The sequence below is a fragment of the Rhea americana genome, unplaced genomic scaffold (genome assembly GCF_003343005.1).
Source record: "Rhea americana isolate MKP2758 unplaced genomic scaffold, rheAme1 scaffold_276, whole genome shotgun sequence".
Lineage (NCBI taxonomy): Eukaryota > Metazoa > Chordata > Aves > Rheiformes > Rheidae > Rhea > Rhea americana.
The window spans coordinates 144,610-160,065 of NW_028186397.1; the positions used below are offsets into that span (position 1 = coordinate 144,610).

The 15,456-nt window shown below is 44.8% G+C and overlaps 1 long non-coding RNA gene across 1 annotated transcript in view; it reads right to left on the reverse strand.

The window, feature by feature from the left end:
- Positions 1 to 11,893: 11,893 nt before the first annotated feature.
- Positions 11,894 to 15,456, reverse strand: part of LOC146593900 (uncharacterized) — a 4,041-nt gene continuing 478 nt past the window's right edge. Inside the window, exons 2-3 of the long non-coding RNA XR_014896277.1 lie at positions 14,397 to 14,608; positions 11,894 to 12,643 (exon numbers count right to left, since the gene is read on the reverse strand). This is a non-coding gene — a long non-coding RNA (uncharacterized LOC146593900). The remainder of the gene's footprint in view (positions 12,644 to 14,396; positions 14,609 to 15,456) is intronic.

A 15,456-nucleotide genomic window follows, 5' to 3' on the forward strand; every position in this document is an offset into this window, starting at 1 on the left:
CAACGTTTGCGCTGAAATCCAGCCTGTTTTTGTCAGCTGGAGAGCTGTGCTTATTTGAACTGGTTGCTTACRGTGGATTTTAGCCTCTGCAGCCAGCCACTGGGTTGCTGCAGCTCAGCCCCGAGCCCAGTTTCGCTTTGATTGCGAGTATTAGGCTTTGGTCCAAGTGGGCATGCTGCTATCGAAAAACCTATACCAAAATAACCCCAATCTCAGTCTCTCGAAACACTTTATAGTGTAATGCTTAAAACGAATAAAGTTGTTGTCTCTCCCTGTCTATTGTGCAAATGGGGAGGAAGACGTAGAAAATGATGTATTTAAAGCTCCTCTTTGCGAATCGGTCGCTCTGAGCTGAACTCAAGTGTCAGCRAGCCTCTGCTCTGACCCTGCGCAGAAGTGCGAGTTTTCCTCTTGGTGCCACAAACACCAGTCAAGCGCACTGGGAGATGGTATTTTTATTTATCGTATTCAAGGAGCCACAACTGGGTGTTTTGCAATGCGCTGGGCTCGGTATGTGATTTACAGTAATGGGGAAGAGCGCTCTGCTGGCATGGCCCTGGTGTTGCCAAGCCTTGTGATGGTCGCAATGATTTTTCCTTACTGCCACAGTGCCTGGAGCAAAGYGTTTATAAACGTTTCAGCTTTTTTGTTGGTAGTAGCAGTGGAGAGCTTTGTTTTCTTATATTAAGAGCAGCTTTCCATCCCTTAGGGCAGAACAAAAGAGCTTGGAAGCATGTTCTCAGTGTCCCCACAAAGTCTCGAAAGGTGGTAGGATTTTATTATTATTATTATTATTTATTTTTTTTTAAGGAACCCCCGATTTGTTTTCCCACGATTGGTGTAAGTCACTCTGGCATGAGTTCATTTCTTTTCTTGCCTGGTTCATGTTTTCGGGAGTGCGGGCGATAGGCAATAGCGCCAAAGCAGCCCCAGCAGCTCCTCTCGCGCAGCTCCAGCTGTGCCGGTGGGGCGTTAGGCGGGGTGAACGCTACAGGGGGATGAGACCTGCGGCAGCAGGCACGCACCTTTTGTGCATGTCCTTAAATCTCAGCTGTTACTCGTGGGTTTAGGATTTAACGGCGATTTTGCCCTTACTCAGCAGAACGGAATTTAGGTAACTGAAGTGCAACTGCACTTCTAAATATTAAGAACAACCACGGCTGYGAACGACTTGTGGTCCTATTTTGGCTCCCTTCAAAGCCACCGCTTCCAGTGCCTTTTTTCAGCGGCGTAGGCCACCCTCTCATTTGTGGCCTGCCATTTTCCCCATCTATTATTTTGGGTCCTAGAAATCTCATTCACTAAAACCTTCAGAGCAACACTGGAGGCAAATTGAAAGTGACTGGGAATAAAATAGGCTTTGCCGTTTGGAGGGATTTGAGGTGTTGTACTGTCAGAGAGGGCTGTGGCTGAAGTGACTGAATCCAGAAACACACGGGGAATGGAAAGGTCTGTGGGTGATCATAACAGCAGAAACATGAAATAAAGCYGGCTGCCCGTGTTAGAAATGCAAGCTCAGGGAAGGCTACAAAGAAGCTAAGGGAAATACGAAAGTGAATGTGAAACAGCTCTCTGGCTTTCACAGTCATTCACAGGGCAAGAAATCTTTCTTTTGGCTCAGATTTTAATTTTTTTTATGTTGTATTTCATTGCTGTTAAACCTTTAAGTCGTGATAATCCTCCTGAGTGTAGAAAAGATAACTCGGAGCCCTCTAATTTCAGCAGCAGGAGACTTCAGCCCTGCTTTCAGCATAGCTGCAGTCAGAAACCTTCCTTTTTTCCCTCCAGAGCACCGGTGCATTAGGCAAATGCCACATAAATRACAGCTTTTTGCCCCGTCAAGTGGGCCAAAGAGTTAAACCAAAATGATGTTGGCAGTTGACTTTTATCCACTTACTTCCAATTAAGAGGAGCTCTCTGCTCCTCATGAGTAGTCGTTTCCTGCGACAAGAGAAAGTTTGAAAAAATAAATCCCAAAGTGGCATGAAAATGTCCCGTTTTGGGGCTGACTTTGCAGCAAACAGCAGCGTTCCTTCAAAGGGTTTATTCACCGAGGGCTCGGTGCCTGCTCAGCCACCAGCAACGAGGCAGCCGCATTTCCAGAAGTGCTCGGCACCCGGTGGCTCCCGTTGAGAAACGTTACTGCTTATGAATTTTTTTTTGTACTCAAACCCCCCAGAACAAAGTGGTGGTGGTGGTGGGGATATCTGGCCACTGCATTAAGATGCCTGAAACAGGCTTGAGGTCTCCTGCAAACCCAGCCCCGCTTGCTGCTGCTGGTGGTCATGTCCGATCAGCCGCTCTGTAATTCTTCAGCACAAGTTCACCCTACCGTTTAGCATCGCCTAGGGGTTGCTACATTATGGGCAGAAGGTCTCGTTGTGACACAGGGTTGTTTTAAGGGGGGGAAAGYGGGAGCTAGGATGCTTTGAGATGGGGAGGAGAAGGTCCGTGCTGATGGGATCAAAGAAACGGAAAGGACTTTGAGTGGAATGGGACCAGGGCTCATCTTGCTGCCTCCTGATTGGAATTCACTGCTTGTTTTCGAGACCCATAATCCTGCCATAACAGGGGGAGGATTTTGTTAAATTGTAGATGAGTATTACTTCGAAATATGTCCTTTCCCCACATAGCCCATACATTATTTCCACTTAGTTATGGGGCCTCGCGTTTCCTGGAACTATCATACCGAACTTAATTCTCTTCACACGACATCCCTTTAAAATTGCGCAGCTCTCTTAATCAACCTTTGTATCAGCTGCAAATTTGCAGTATGACCTAATTTGAAAAATGTCTCAAAGTGCTGACTCAAACGGTTGGTGAATAAAGGCCAGTCATTGCCACTGTGACACTAATGCAATGCAAAACAAAATCGAGTTGCATCAGCTGAACATTAGTTTGCAAAAATATTAGTGATTGAAGCCACTTGCCGTTCATATTTTATTTATACTTCTGAGATTTATACTTTTTTGGGGTCTGAAACGGCTCTAAAACCAAATTCCGGAGCAGCAGCATGAAGAGCTGTTTAATGATGAAAAATCCCAGTCAGATACATACATCTAAGCTGCATCATTTGCACTTCATAATCTCCTTTCTTTTATAAAGCAGAAGGCAGACACATTATTTTAGAACTTTTATTAAAATATTTATACAGCAACATATGAAAATCCTCATTCTAATATGTCACTTTGCATTTTTAGGTTACGGTCCAAGTCTTTATCTTTTTTCCTTCTCTAATTGAAACACAGCTGATACTCCTTCAATCTCTGGATAAGTAACTGTCTCAAAGTGACTAGAAATTGCTTCAGTATTCCAAAAAATAAAAATAAAAGGAGGGATCTGGGCCAGAAATCAAAGAGTTCACAGGGAAAAAAAAACAGAGTTACTTAAAAGGCAAAAAAAATCCAACATAGTTTTATTAACCTCCTTTTTTTTAAAAAAAGTAAGTATAAATTATTGAGTTTTCTTTTGCTAGAGTTTTACGAGAGGGATCCTTGTGGTTCTTTTCTTCTTCTCTTTTTCACGCTTTCTTAAGGAGACTTATTCAAGTCATAACARCCTGGCTGTGTATGAATACAACGCATTTCTTAGCTGGTTTGTCAAATATCGGCTGCTAATTAACTCTGGGGCAGGTTGCTTAAGAATCGGGGGTCTAGAGATGAAAAGCAGCAACCATTTCCTCTGTGTCTTCTTTTTTTTTTCCTTAAAAAGAATTGAAATGTCAATAGTGCAAATCGTCTAATACGCACTGATAAAATGTCTGTGACTTCACGCTGAAGTGGCTGAAAAGCAGGCGCACGCGTGTACGCGCAGAACGAGGAAGACAGGCCATTAATTCAGAATTTAGAGGACCAATAAGTTTTTGATAGCAATGGGTTACTGTGCTAATGATTATTTAACTTGCTGCGTGTTGGGTTAAGTATGTACGGGCATGTAAAGCGTAGTGTGTTGCTGAAGGGCTGCAATGGGATTTCTGCCTCGCGAATGCAAYGTTCAGACCAGTGGGGAAAAAGCAGCAGGCTTATGAAAAGCAGCTACCACGCGATAGCACATCTCAATCAGTTGTGAAGCAAAACCTGCTACGGTTAAAGGACTAAATTTTGCTGCTGCGGGGAGAAAAAAAAACCCGTACGTGAAAACAAAACACTTCCCTACCTCCCCCCGACTGCCCAGGCTGTTATTTTAGCACGGCTGTATTTATCGGTGCTTGCAGGCAGAGAGGTGAGCCTTGCTGGATATTTCACCTCGTCTAATCTTTCTCATCCTTCTTCCTGGATTTTGCTTACTTATTTATTACTGAGAAGTGTCKTTCCACAATAACGCGCTTGGGGGTTGTTTGGGTCTTTTTAGCTTTAAGGGACAGCTGCATGTTTTATTTAATAAAATACTGATCATCTTTTTTTTCCAGGTGAGAAGCGCTGCCGCTTCTAAGTAAGGAAAGCGAACAACAACAACAAAAAGGTAAGGAGGGCAATAAACGTTTGATTCCCCGTAAATGATTTGCAGACTTTTTTTTTTTTTTTTTTTTTTTTTTTAACCTCATCGTCGCTCAAGTACGGTGCCATGTTTTATTTGGTCTCTGTAAACGGATTGCACTTGCTCACCCACCCTGTCCCGGTGGCTCGGGCTTTACGTGGGAGACGGCTCAGCTGCAGCGTGCAGGCGCTGCCGTTCGCGGGGAGTTTGCATCCTCGAGCCCTCCTAGGAAGAGACAGGTAGGAAGGTCGGAAACCTTGTAATTGTTGAGTGTCGGGGAAGGAGGGTAATGCAGCACCTAATGATGGGGGAGCTGGCTGGAATTCTGAGGCAAATACTAAACATGATCAATATGTATAAAAAAAAGATATTTTTTTTAAAAAAAAAAAAGAGGCAAAAATGCAATGAAAATTTATGACCTTAACATTCCTTCAGGGTCAAGCAATTTATCAAATTCTCTCACTTTCTGGTTTCAATTACACAGCTATTGTGGAAGGAACTTATTTTAGCAGGTTCATTTGCCTCAGTGGGGAATACAGGACTTTGGCCTAATGCTTCACCTTTAGTGCAGGCCATTTGAGCCTTAGAACAAATACCAATCATCACTCTTTGGGAAAAAAAAATCTGCATCGGCATGGCCTATTGGAATGGGGTTTCTGTCAAGGTAAACGGTTGTCGGCAATGACTGTGGTAGAGTGGCGATAAATCCCATTTTATTGCTGAAAAATTCCAGCTTCTCTCCATGCCTGACAGCTCCCCACATTCTCGTACCCATTTGGGCAATTTCTGCACTATGTCCATCTGGTTCTTATTACCTCTCAACCTGCCAGTGTCTGATCCAGAAAAAGTGCAGGTCAAAAACAGGGGAAAGAAACCAAGGTGATGGACAAAACAGAAATATAGTGATTGAGAGACCAATTCCTCCATACCCTGCTCCCTATTCCTCCCTTCCCACCCCAAAAAAGGAGCGGGGAGGAGAAACAACCGCGAGAGAGGTTACTAGCTTAATTATGGGGTTGCCAGAAACATCTTTACGAAACAAAATTAAATAGGAGCAATGAGCCCCAATAATGTCACTGAGTCATAGTCTATGATATCTGCCCAGAACATTAATGACACCTGCCTAAAAAAAAGCTTTCAGATCAGATACAGAAAAAGTCCAGACTTGGTGTCCTCAGTTGCAGCGATGCTACTGTGACRGTTTCATTAGGATGCTTAGCGGTCACCTCCACTGCAGGCCGTTGGATTTCAGAAGATCAAGCCTTCCTCCAAAGGTCCGCTTTGGGTTGAAAATCATTGCGGAAGGTCAGCCAGCATACAATTAAAATTTAATTTTGAAAAATAATATAATAAATAAAAATTAGACCAGCTTCAGGTTATGGAAAACTCAAAGAAAACGTTTCCACACAAGCATTTGCACAGCGCAGACTCAAAACCTACTTTAGATAGTTCCATTTATTACTAAAAAACACCCCTTTTATCTGCGGAGGAACACTTGGCCATTTTCCTAATTTATGAAAAAAAAGAAGAAAAACCTCAACCAACCAAACAGACAAACCCAAGAAATGGAACTGTTAGTAAGAGAAAACAAAACCAAAGGGTGCTTCTCCTCCTGCTCCTCTCCCAGTAAAACTACACTCTGTGGCATTTGCTGAGGATCCCCTAACGCTCTCAGAGGACATGCCTTGATCCAAGTCAGATGCCTCCTTCAARGGACTCCGGTGAGTTTGACTCAGGTCAGTTAAAATTACTGTATTTATTCTACAGAAAACATGTTTTTTTTTTCCTCATTTTATCCTCTCCCTCCGGTAGAAGATCCCTGTTGTGAAGCTGTGATCTTGTGGTCACTTTACACAGCCTTCCTCTCATTTTCTGAAGACACGAGGGAAATTAAAACAAACTTATGGGAGCTGTCTCCTATACTAAGGTATAACTTTATTCCTGAAAGCAAGAAATTTTGAGCACTGTGATGGGTGTCCTGTCTRCTCTGGGATACCTCCATAGGCGTTGTGGACTGATTTAGCGCCGAGGACTGGACATGGTGACTCTAACGTGACATGAGGAACCACGCTGGCGTGCAGAAACACAACGTGTGGAAATGAGGAACCTGTTGGCTCCTGGAAGGTTGAACTGGGGTTCAGCAGTCAAAAAGCTCCAACAAATAAGCATTTAGAAAAAGGAGGGTTCGTGGAGGACGGCAAATGTATTGAAGAGTTGCGGTTTTCGATGGAGTTGCAGAAACTCCTTGGCACCGAACAGAGAGATACCGTTGAAGATGAGTCAGAAACAAAAGGTGAAAAAAGTTCAACTTGGCCTTCCGAAATGCATCATTTAAACACAGCATGTGTAAAACATGTAATCCAACTCACCATTTGTCCTCTCAACTTTTCTCTCAGTTGGTGCGTCCAATTGGGGAGAAAAAAAAAAAAAAAAAAAAGTGTTCTTAGGATTGCGCTTTGGCAGAAAGTCTTCCTCCCCGTTGCCTTCTGGCTGTCAGTAATTACACTGAAGAGATTTGAGTGCCTCAAGTTAATATCTGTTTGCATTTGTAGCGCGTTGGAGAACTTTGCAAGCAGTGGTTTTTGCACGCCTCTTTTCCTTCCTCCGGCCGCGGGGAGAAGACGCAGCCTCGTCCGGCGACGAGGCGAAGCAGCGCGGCCGAGCGCCTCGCCGCCGCTCCGTCGTACTGGATTGCTTTTTAAACACTTAAAACAAAGAGGCTCGCAGGAGGAGAGCCCCCGGCTTGCCAACAAAAATACGTCGGCATCAAAACGGTTAACAGCGAGTATTGGAGCTCGAGCAGCGCCCATTGGCTCGCCCCAAAGGATGCCCTGCAATTGTTAAACTCATCAGATGAAGCTGCCCTTCGCAGCTAGCCCCAGCGTCCGTCTGGCGAACAGCAAAAATACTGTAATAAATCGGGAACATATGTTGCCAGACAAGAATAAGTGATATAAATAAAGAGTCAAGAGACATAGCCCCTCAAGAACAATGTGTAAAGATTGAAACTTTCAATGTATTAGTTAATCTAGGAACATTTTAGGAGTAACTTGAAAGCGCGGTACCGTTTGTTTATACCATTCCTTACTTTTTTTTTTTTCTCCTTTCTTTTCTTCTCTTCAGATTGCATTTTAAATCAAAATGCTCTCCATGACTGACTGCTTTGCAGCGTTAGGGTAAGTCCCTTTTTTCCACAACTTAAACAAAAAATATGCCTAAGAAATCTATGCCAGAAAGGCATTTTGTTGGTTTTGTTTTATGAAAKAAACATGACGTTGTTGGGAAGACAGCTTATTATTTTTTTTTTCTTTTCCTCCAAATATGTGAAATTGTGCATTTGCAAACAGAGCTCCTATCCAGAAAGCCAATCCGTCTGTGAAGGTGACAAGTCTCCAAACTTGTAATAAATTATCAACAGCAGCATTAAAAAAGAAAATGTAAAACAAAATCTGCTTTGCGAATTGACTGAATATTTTATGTATCTTTTSCTTTTATTGAGACATCCTTTGAAAAATGACATAAAATAAATAGTTTTACAAAGCAACAATATAATCAATCTCTAAACTAGAATATAAATCAAGGATTTCATTAACTGCTGGTAGCCAGTTTAAATTGTAGTCTTGTCCATAATGCCTATCTATCTATGTATGTCCAAGTTATATTAAAAACCTTTAAATGGCTTTGTAATATCAGCTACATCTAGCTATTATAATAATTAATGATACTGTTTTATAAATCAATATATGTATTCTTGATAAATTCATATCCAGTTAATGGTGTAATTTAAATAAAAAATTAATGTAATAAAGGACATACTGGAATAGGCAGGAAATCTTTAAAGGTTAAGAGGCAAATTTGTTTAAATTCTTTTCTTTGTACCTATTTTTGAGAGAGCAGCCACTGAAATTCAGCTGATATCAGGCTTGCTCTTATGATCACCCTCTTGCCATTAGTTCTGTATTAACAGCAGTCGTTGAGGTTTTTTGATCAAATGAAAGATCCTTCAGCTAAATGAGTAGTTTCTTCACTGGTTTCTAACGCTACTGTAAAACCRAAAACAAAAAAAGCAGGAGGAACTGTCTAACATTTGGCCAAAGCCAGAAATGGTAAAAATGCTATTTTTACTATTACCTATTGATTCTGTATTTGTATTATTACAGGGGTATTTTGCTTGCTCTGTGAGGTGTCAAAAAAGATAAAATATGAATATTCTTTTCCAGGCATGAAGTGCCTGTAGAAGGCTGAGGAAACCCTGCAGAATGCTCAGCGTAATAAAAATCTGTTCTTTATCTCTTGTTTTAAATACAGTTAATCCAGTTTATTCAGCAAACACATGTATGAACAACTTAAGGAAAAAAAAAAACGGAAATTGCCTTTTTATTTTTCTAGATTGCACGTTGGTGAAAAACTGTGGCTCTGTTCCTTTGCTTTTATTTATAGTCAGTAACCACAAAATGTATCTCTAAGAATAACATTGGATTTTAATAGGCAATATTAATTGTTCTTACCATAACTTTTGATCTTAAATGTTTAAAACAAAAGCCTGCTGTGTGTTTACATACTGAATGTTTTATGAAGAATATCTTCTCGAAATTATGCAAAACATTAAGCTTTGTCATCCACACTGACATGCTACAGAAATGTCATTTTAATCCGCCGAGATTTTTTTTTTTTTTTTTTGACGTTTTTCTTAACATTGCTCTGCCTTATTTAGAGCAGCACCAGCGATCTGGGCAGTTTCTCGTGACACTGATGGGGATTTCAAAACGTTGCGCGGAGGGAAGGGAGGAAGAAAAAGGAATTTGCTGCCACTCACTTCAGCAGTTCGGCTACACAAGCTGCCGCTATTTGCCAAAAGTTTACATTTCAAATGAGCTTTGAACTGAAAGATGCATTATCTCCGCTCGGGGCCGACGTTCGGGAGCGGCGGCGAGCGCGCGGTCACGCCTGTGTGTTAAAGCGTGCCCGAGCGTTTGCAACGCGCCCGTTTAAAATGCATTTTGTTTTCAGACGAAACCRGGGGCGAGAGCTACGCAGCCATTCCTGGCGGGCGTAATTTAGGCTTTCTAGGGAAAAACAGCAAGCGGTAGGTACTGTGACGCACCAAAAATATACGMTGAGTTTTAAGTGTCTTCCTTTTGCAACGTGGGTTGCTGGCTCTCCGGGGCTCGCTAACGCGCCTCTCGCCGGACAAAGCAAGGACAAGCTGCGTTCTCAAAAATTATCTGCCTTTTGGATCACGTTCCTAGGCCTGCTCCGTGCTTTTTATTACCACGGATAACCTCTTAATGGAATCACAATTTTATACTTGTTAAGCGGACATCTTCCGTGTATTTAACTGCAAACAAAGTGACTTCATTTAGGGGCGGGAGGACGGAGCAAGGCTTCGCAGTGATTAGAAACATAAGTTTCTATCTTCCGTCGCACCAGCCTATCAATTATTCAAAACCTACTAAATTTAGACGTCTGCTTCTAAAACATTGTTTGCGCTCGTGCCACGGAAAGATCAAGGCAGCTGATAATTTGGCTAAATGGTTTGTTTGAGGAGAACCGGTAGGAAGGGAGCGTTTCGGGGTGCCCACGTGAGGTTCCCGTCCGAGCCCTCGCGCGGTGCCTTCATCYGGTGCTGATGCTGGCTCACGTCGCACCAGGACCCGCACCGAYGGGCACGGCTTGGTGAGGGGCAGAGCGCGGCCACCGGTGGGGCGTTTGCGGGGACCGAACCGCAATAAAATCGCAGCCRGTAAAACCACGGCTCGTTACCTGGGCGTGAAGACTGGTGGGGAAGTCGTTACTGCTGTGGAAGAAGAGATGTGAAGGATCAAGGGTGAACGACCGGGTGCTGGCCAGGGCCTGCTGCATCCATCCCCTGCTGGCATTTGAAGCATCCAATGGTGTCCACCTCAAAGGAGCATCCAATGGTGTCAACCTCAAAGGTGCATCCAATGGTGTCCACCTCAATGGAGCATCCAACGGTGTCCATCTTGAAGGAGCATCCARTGGTGTCCACCTCAAAGGTGGCCAATGCTAGCATTTCCCGGTGTGGCTGGGACACGGCTGGCTGATGTTTCTCGCCCTGCAAGGCGCCCAACGCGAAGGGGGACGTTTGGCAGCTCATTTTTGCCCTTTGGCTCGGCTTTGATGGTATCGCTGCCGCTTCACAGGGCCTTACCAGCACCGCAAACCCCAACACCCCTTGGTTTATTGGTTGCAAAACTGCCTCTCCTGGAGGAAATAGTGTTTCTGGGGGAAAAAAATTCCAGTGCTCTTGCACTAGCTCTTTTGCAGCAAAAAAGCAGCAGCCTCACCGCCACCACRCTGAGYACCAGAAGAAAGGCCAGGGACTCTGAAAAAGGAACAAGCAACCAAAAAACCCCCAAAACAAACATACAAAAAAACACACCCAGGAGCCACACTACCTGGCCTTTTCCTCTGGTGGTGACAGTAATTCCTGCAACGCAGGCAGCCTTAAAAAAAAAAAAAAAAAAGGAAAGAAAAGAAAAAGAAAAAGAAAGAAAAAAGGAAAAAAAACAGTGAAGCGCAACAGGAAGCAAGAGAAAAAAGTCCGCCCGGCGCCCCGGCCCCCACCGCCCCAAAGCCCCACGGAAAAAAGACCCGCCCCCATTTTTCCAGCCCTTCCAGGGAAAAAAAAAAAAAAAAAGCTGGGGGGAAAAAAAGCAAAACAAAGGACGCGTAAGCGCTTTCATTTATTTGGCTAATCCTCCTCCCGCTCCCGAGCATTTTGCTGTCTTTGTCAAAGTGAATGACAACAATTTGGCCAACTCTCTCTGAGCCGCACTCGGCAGTGACAGGCGAATTATCAGAGGCCCTGCACTCCTTATTATCAGAGGAGAAGTCATCAGGAGGACGTGCGGAGGATCCCTCTCCCCTGTCACTATTTGTCAGCGGGACAAGGGCCACTGCTATGGGTAGCTGACAGGTAATTTCAACAATAACAATTACTCCTATTACTGGTGTCATAAACAATTCGCCCAAGGCATGACAATAGCAAAGCTTTATAATTCAATGCCATATAAATAAATGCCAGCAGGTAACAAGTAATTTAGCTCCAATCAGGCCTTGGCCCTGGCATTAATATTGTTATTGCGAGAAAATGGAAAATTGAAAAAATTCAATATGTTAATGGATTAAAAGCGGTTCAAAGGCTATGGGAGAGAGGAATGATCAGGGAGGGAGAGGGGAAGAAAAAAGCCCCAAACAACAAAGCCAAAAGAGACAAAAATCATGTTTTCAGGTTCAGCACAACGCTCGCGTTCGTACAACATGTTAACTAGCTTTTGATATAAAACGTGGCCCTCCTATGTTGCGTTTCAAGCCAGGGGAAGAGCAAACAGGAACCTGAACCCCATCCCTCGCCTCCAGTCGCTAAGCTGCAAGCAATACGCATGAAAATAAATTGAATTTGTTTTAACTGCTTTATTATGAACAGAACCATATCCGAAATGTTATGCATGGTATATGTATTTAATGACGGCTAAAGCATACTGCATTTGAAAGTCCATCGTTTTATTGTCCCCTTTTCGCCCTCGTTTAAAATTTTTTTAAACAGGCTCAGTTAAACCACTGGGTCTTATCAAGGAGAGGGATCTTCTTGCACCCACATGCCCTTCACAGGCTGCAATGCCCCCAGCCCTCCCGYGAGAACAAGCCCCAGAGCAGCCGGAGTCCCGTAGCCCTAAGAGCAACTTCTTGACCAGCCCAATTTGCAAATTTTACGATTTCCCCGGCCGGACAACGCGGCATCCAACCGACAGCRGCGAAAAAATTTGCAAATCTCTAATTAGGAGAGCTGCAGAGCAATTAACGCCCGTCAAATTTCACTTCATCAAGTGYCACTCTAATTTTCCCACTAAAAATTAATGGACTTTCGGCGTGCGTGTGTGTGTGTGYGCGCRCGCGCGCGTCCCCCCAAGGCAACGTTGATTCAAATCTGCTCAAGATGCAGCGTTGCACAGCTAAGCATCTTCTTGATTACAAGCCGCGGCACTTCTAACTGCTCTCATTCTCGCTGCCACAGATACTTTGTCAACAGTCAAATTACGGCCCGCTGATAACGGCGCGTAGCGGTGCTCCTCCGAGGCGGCTCCTCTCCGGCTGCAGCCTTCCATAAAAACGCGCCGGCTTCTTCTCCRGCAAATATATCTGCCTGAAAATGAAGTTTTTGTGGTTTCAGTGTTGGTTGCAAAGTGATTAATTCCACCCCCCCCTCCCCAACGCTTGTGCTGCAATTTATTTATTTTTGAGATCATCTGAAATTACGGCGGGGACCCGTCTGAGGAGCTGCACGGGGTGGGAGGCGGTGGCGGGCGCTTAACCGCTGCGCCCCAAGACGCTTGTCAAGAGCAACGTCCTCCTCGCCACGCCAGCGATTGCCTTCTCTTTCCGCTCCCCGCTCCTCGCGCACGCAGCGGCCCCGCTGGCGTCAAGGGGAGGTGTGCCGGCGCGAGGACGCGGGACGAGGGCGCGAGCAGAGCCTCGCCGAGCACGCGGCACAGACCGCCTTTGCGGCAGAGCACTGGCGCATCCGAGCCATAAATAAATAAATATATATATATATGTGTGTGTGTGTGTATATATATATGTGTGTGTGTGTGTGTATATATATATATATGTGTGTGTGTGTGTGTATATATATATCTGTATATATATGTGAGTATACATATGTGTGTGTGCATGTATATATGTGTGCATATATATATATATATATATATATATATATTTTTTTTTTACATTGCACTCCCCTCTTCGCCCCGTTTTATGGGGATCGATAAGAGCCAAAGCGTAAGGGCATCGCAGGGACCGGGCGGCACTTCTAGCGATCGGAAGCAAGATTAAGGAGAACAAAATACTTTGGAAAGCTTTTTTTTTTCTCTTTGTGTTGCTGAGTTTAAATATACTTGTCTGCTCGTAAACTTGGAGATGGGGAAGAAAAAAAAAGAGAGAGTGAGCAGATCCAGTGCTTTCTACTGCTTGACTTATTGCTATTAACACTCACAGGGAAAAAAAACCCAACGCAGTGATTTGGGTAAGGCGTGTACGGTAGTTAAATCTCCCCGGGGCGCTTGGGAAGTTGAGGTTTGGGGTGCTCGGCTTGGAGAGGACTACGCGCTGCCCCCCGCGCGGGGGTCCTGGCCCGGCCTCGCCGCCGGGCCTGCGAGTTAACCTGCCGTCTCGGGGCGCTTTTTCCTTAATGACGTGCTCAGGGCTTTAAAAATTATAATGCTGCTTTTAAACACAGCATAGTGGATCGACTTCGTACTCAACCCCCCCCTCCCTTTTTTTTTTTTTTTTTTAAAGGTAAAAATGCTGTCATGAAAACAACAGGCAGGGCTGTAAACTTAAAAAAAAAAGAGAAAGAAAAATGTGATTATATAACGCATCCTGCAGTAATCAATTTTACCTCCAATATCTGCTTTTGTTTTCAAAATGCTAAATAAACAATACATAATGCATCCCTCATCAGCCAAAACCATGAGGGCTCTGTGCTCAAATAACAGGAAACATATTCAATTTTCCTAACAGAAGACAGTTCATTAAGCTGTGCCACATCAAATAAAACTTTAATTTCTCCAGCATCAGAGTCGCAATGAAAGCAATTGAGGAAGATGAGCCATATGGTACTTCTATCAGCAAACACATATTGCTCATTCCCCCAAAGTTTTCTAATTCTGCTCCCCAGACCTGTGTAATATAGATAATGTGCTCTGAGCRCAGCAACCATGAGCTATCTGGTGTACACTTCTAATACTGTATTTAATGGGAAATAATGAATCATAAAAGCCTGCAGAAGACGGCTTTTGCTAACCTAAATCTCAGCTGTAATTTCATTGTTCTGTGCCTAAGATGCTGTTTGCCCTTTTCAAACAACAGCAGTTGAACATAATTATGCTGCTACAAACCTGGGCTGGAAAAAGCAAGCCGTCCGCGTACCGCCAAGTTGCTGTTAACTCTTCGGGCTCCGGAYGCGGGGCACCTCTCGGCTCCCGGCAGGGATCGCGGTGTCGGGTTTGAGGGCTCCTTCGCGTGYGCGTACGGCCGAATTTCCAGTGCGCAGCCCCACAAATTAAATTGATTGCTCTCGAAGGGGGCCAAAAAACGCAACAGGAGAAGCCTATTAAAAAATTAGGAAATCTGCTTGACATCGGGAAATCCGACACTTGTCTGCTATAGCATCTGTAAGGGGCAAAGCCGCGCGACGTAGTGAGAGGTGGATTTTATTTTTATTTTTCAAGAAGGTAAGCCTGCCTTTCCTCCTGCCACGTAATAAAAGCCGCGGCCGGCGCTTCGAGCAAAGGGCCGCCAGCCCCTCGCAGCGCTCGCGCTTCTCCCCCGAGCTCGCGGCGAGCTGCCGAGCCGCAGCAGCCGGTCGGCAGGCAGGCGGCCCCGCTGCGCAGCCCAGATGTGCACAGGTAACCGTGCACACGCACACGCACACGCACACGCACACTTTCCCGGCGAGCCGCCGGCAGCTGCTCCGCGGCGAGCCCCTCTCCCGCCCCGCTCCTCCTCCCCGCCGAACCCAGGGCTAATGCAAACCGTGGGCTACAGGGGCGACTTCTATGTATCGGAAACGTACTTTAGTGGTGGCCGTGTTTGCTTGGGCAATGCAGGAGCCCCCAAAACAACTGGATTAAAATTAAAAAAAATAAAAATAAAAAGAGAGAGTGACTTCTAAAAGTTAGAGATTGCCTTTTAAAAGCTTATTAAAATCAGCGTGTTAGATGTCTGCTGGTGAATTAGCTCAGCGCCTTGATTGCTTCCATTAAAGCTGACTGTTTGGGCGCTGCTCGGTGAACGCTCAAGGCTGGTTTCTGCCCCCCTCCCCGAGCCGCTGCTGGCGACTTGTCAGCCCGGGTTTTCCCTCCCCGGCATCCTCCAGCGCTCCCACTTCTCGCGCGGCAGCGTCGCCCGCAGCYGAGCGCGAGAGACCAACAGGTAAAATAAGAACCGCCAGAATAG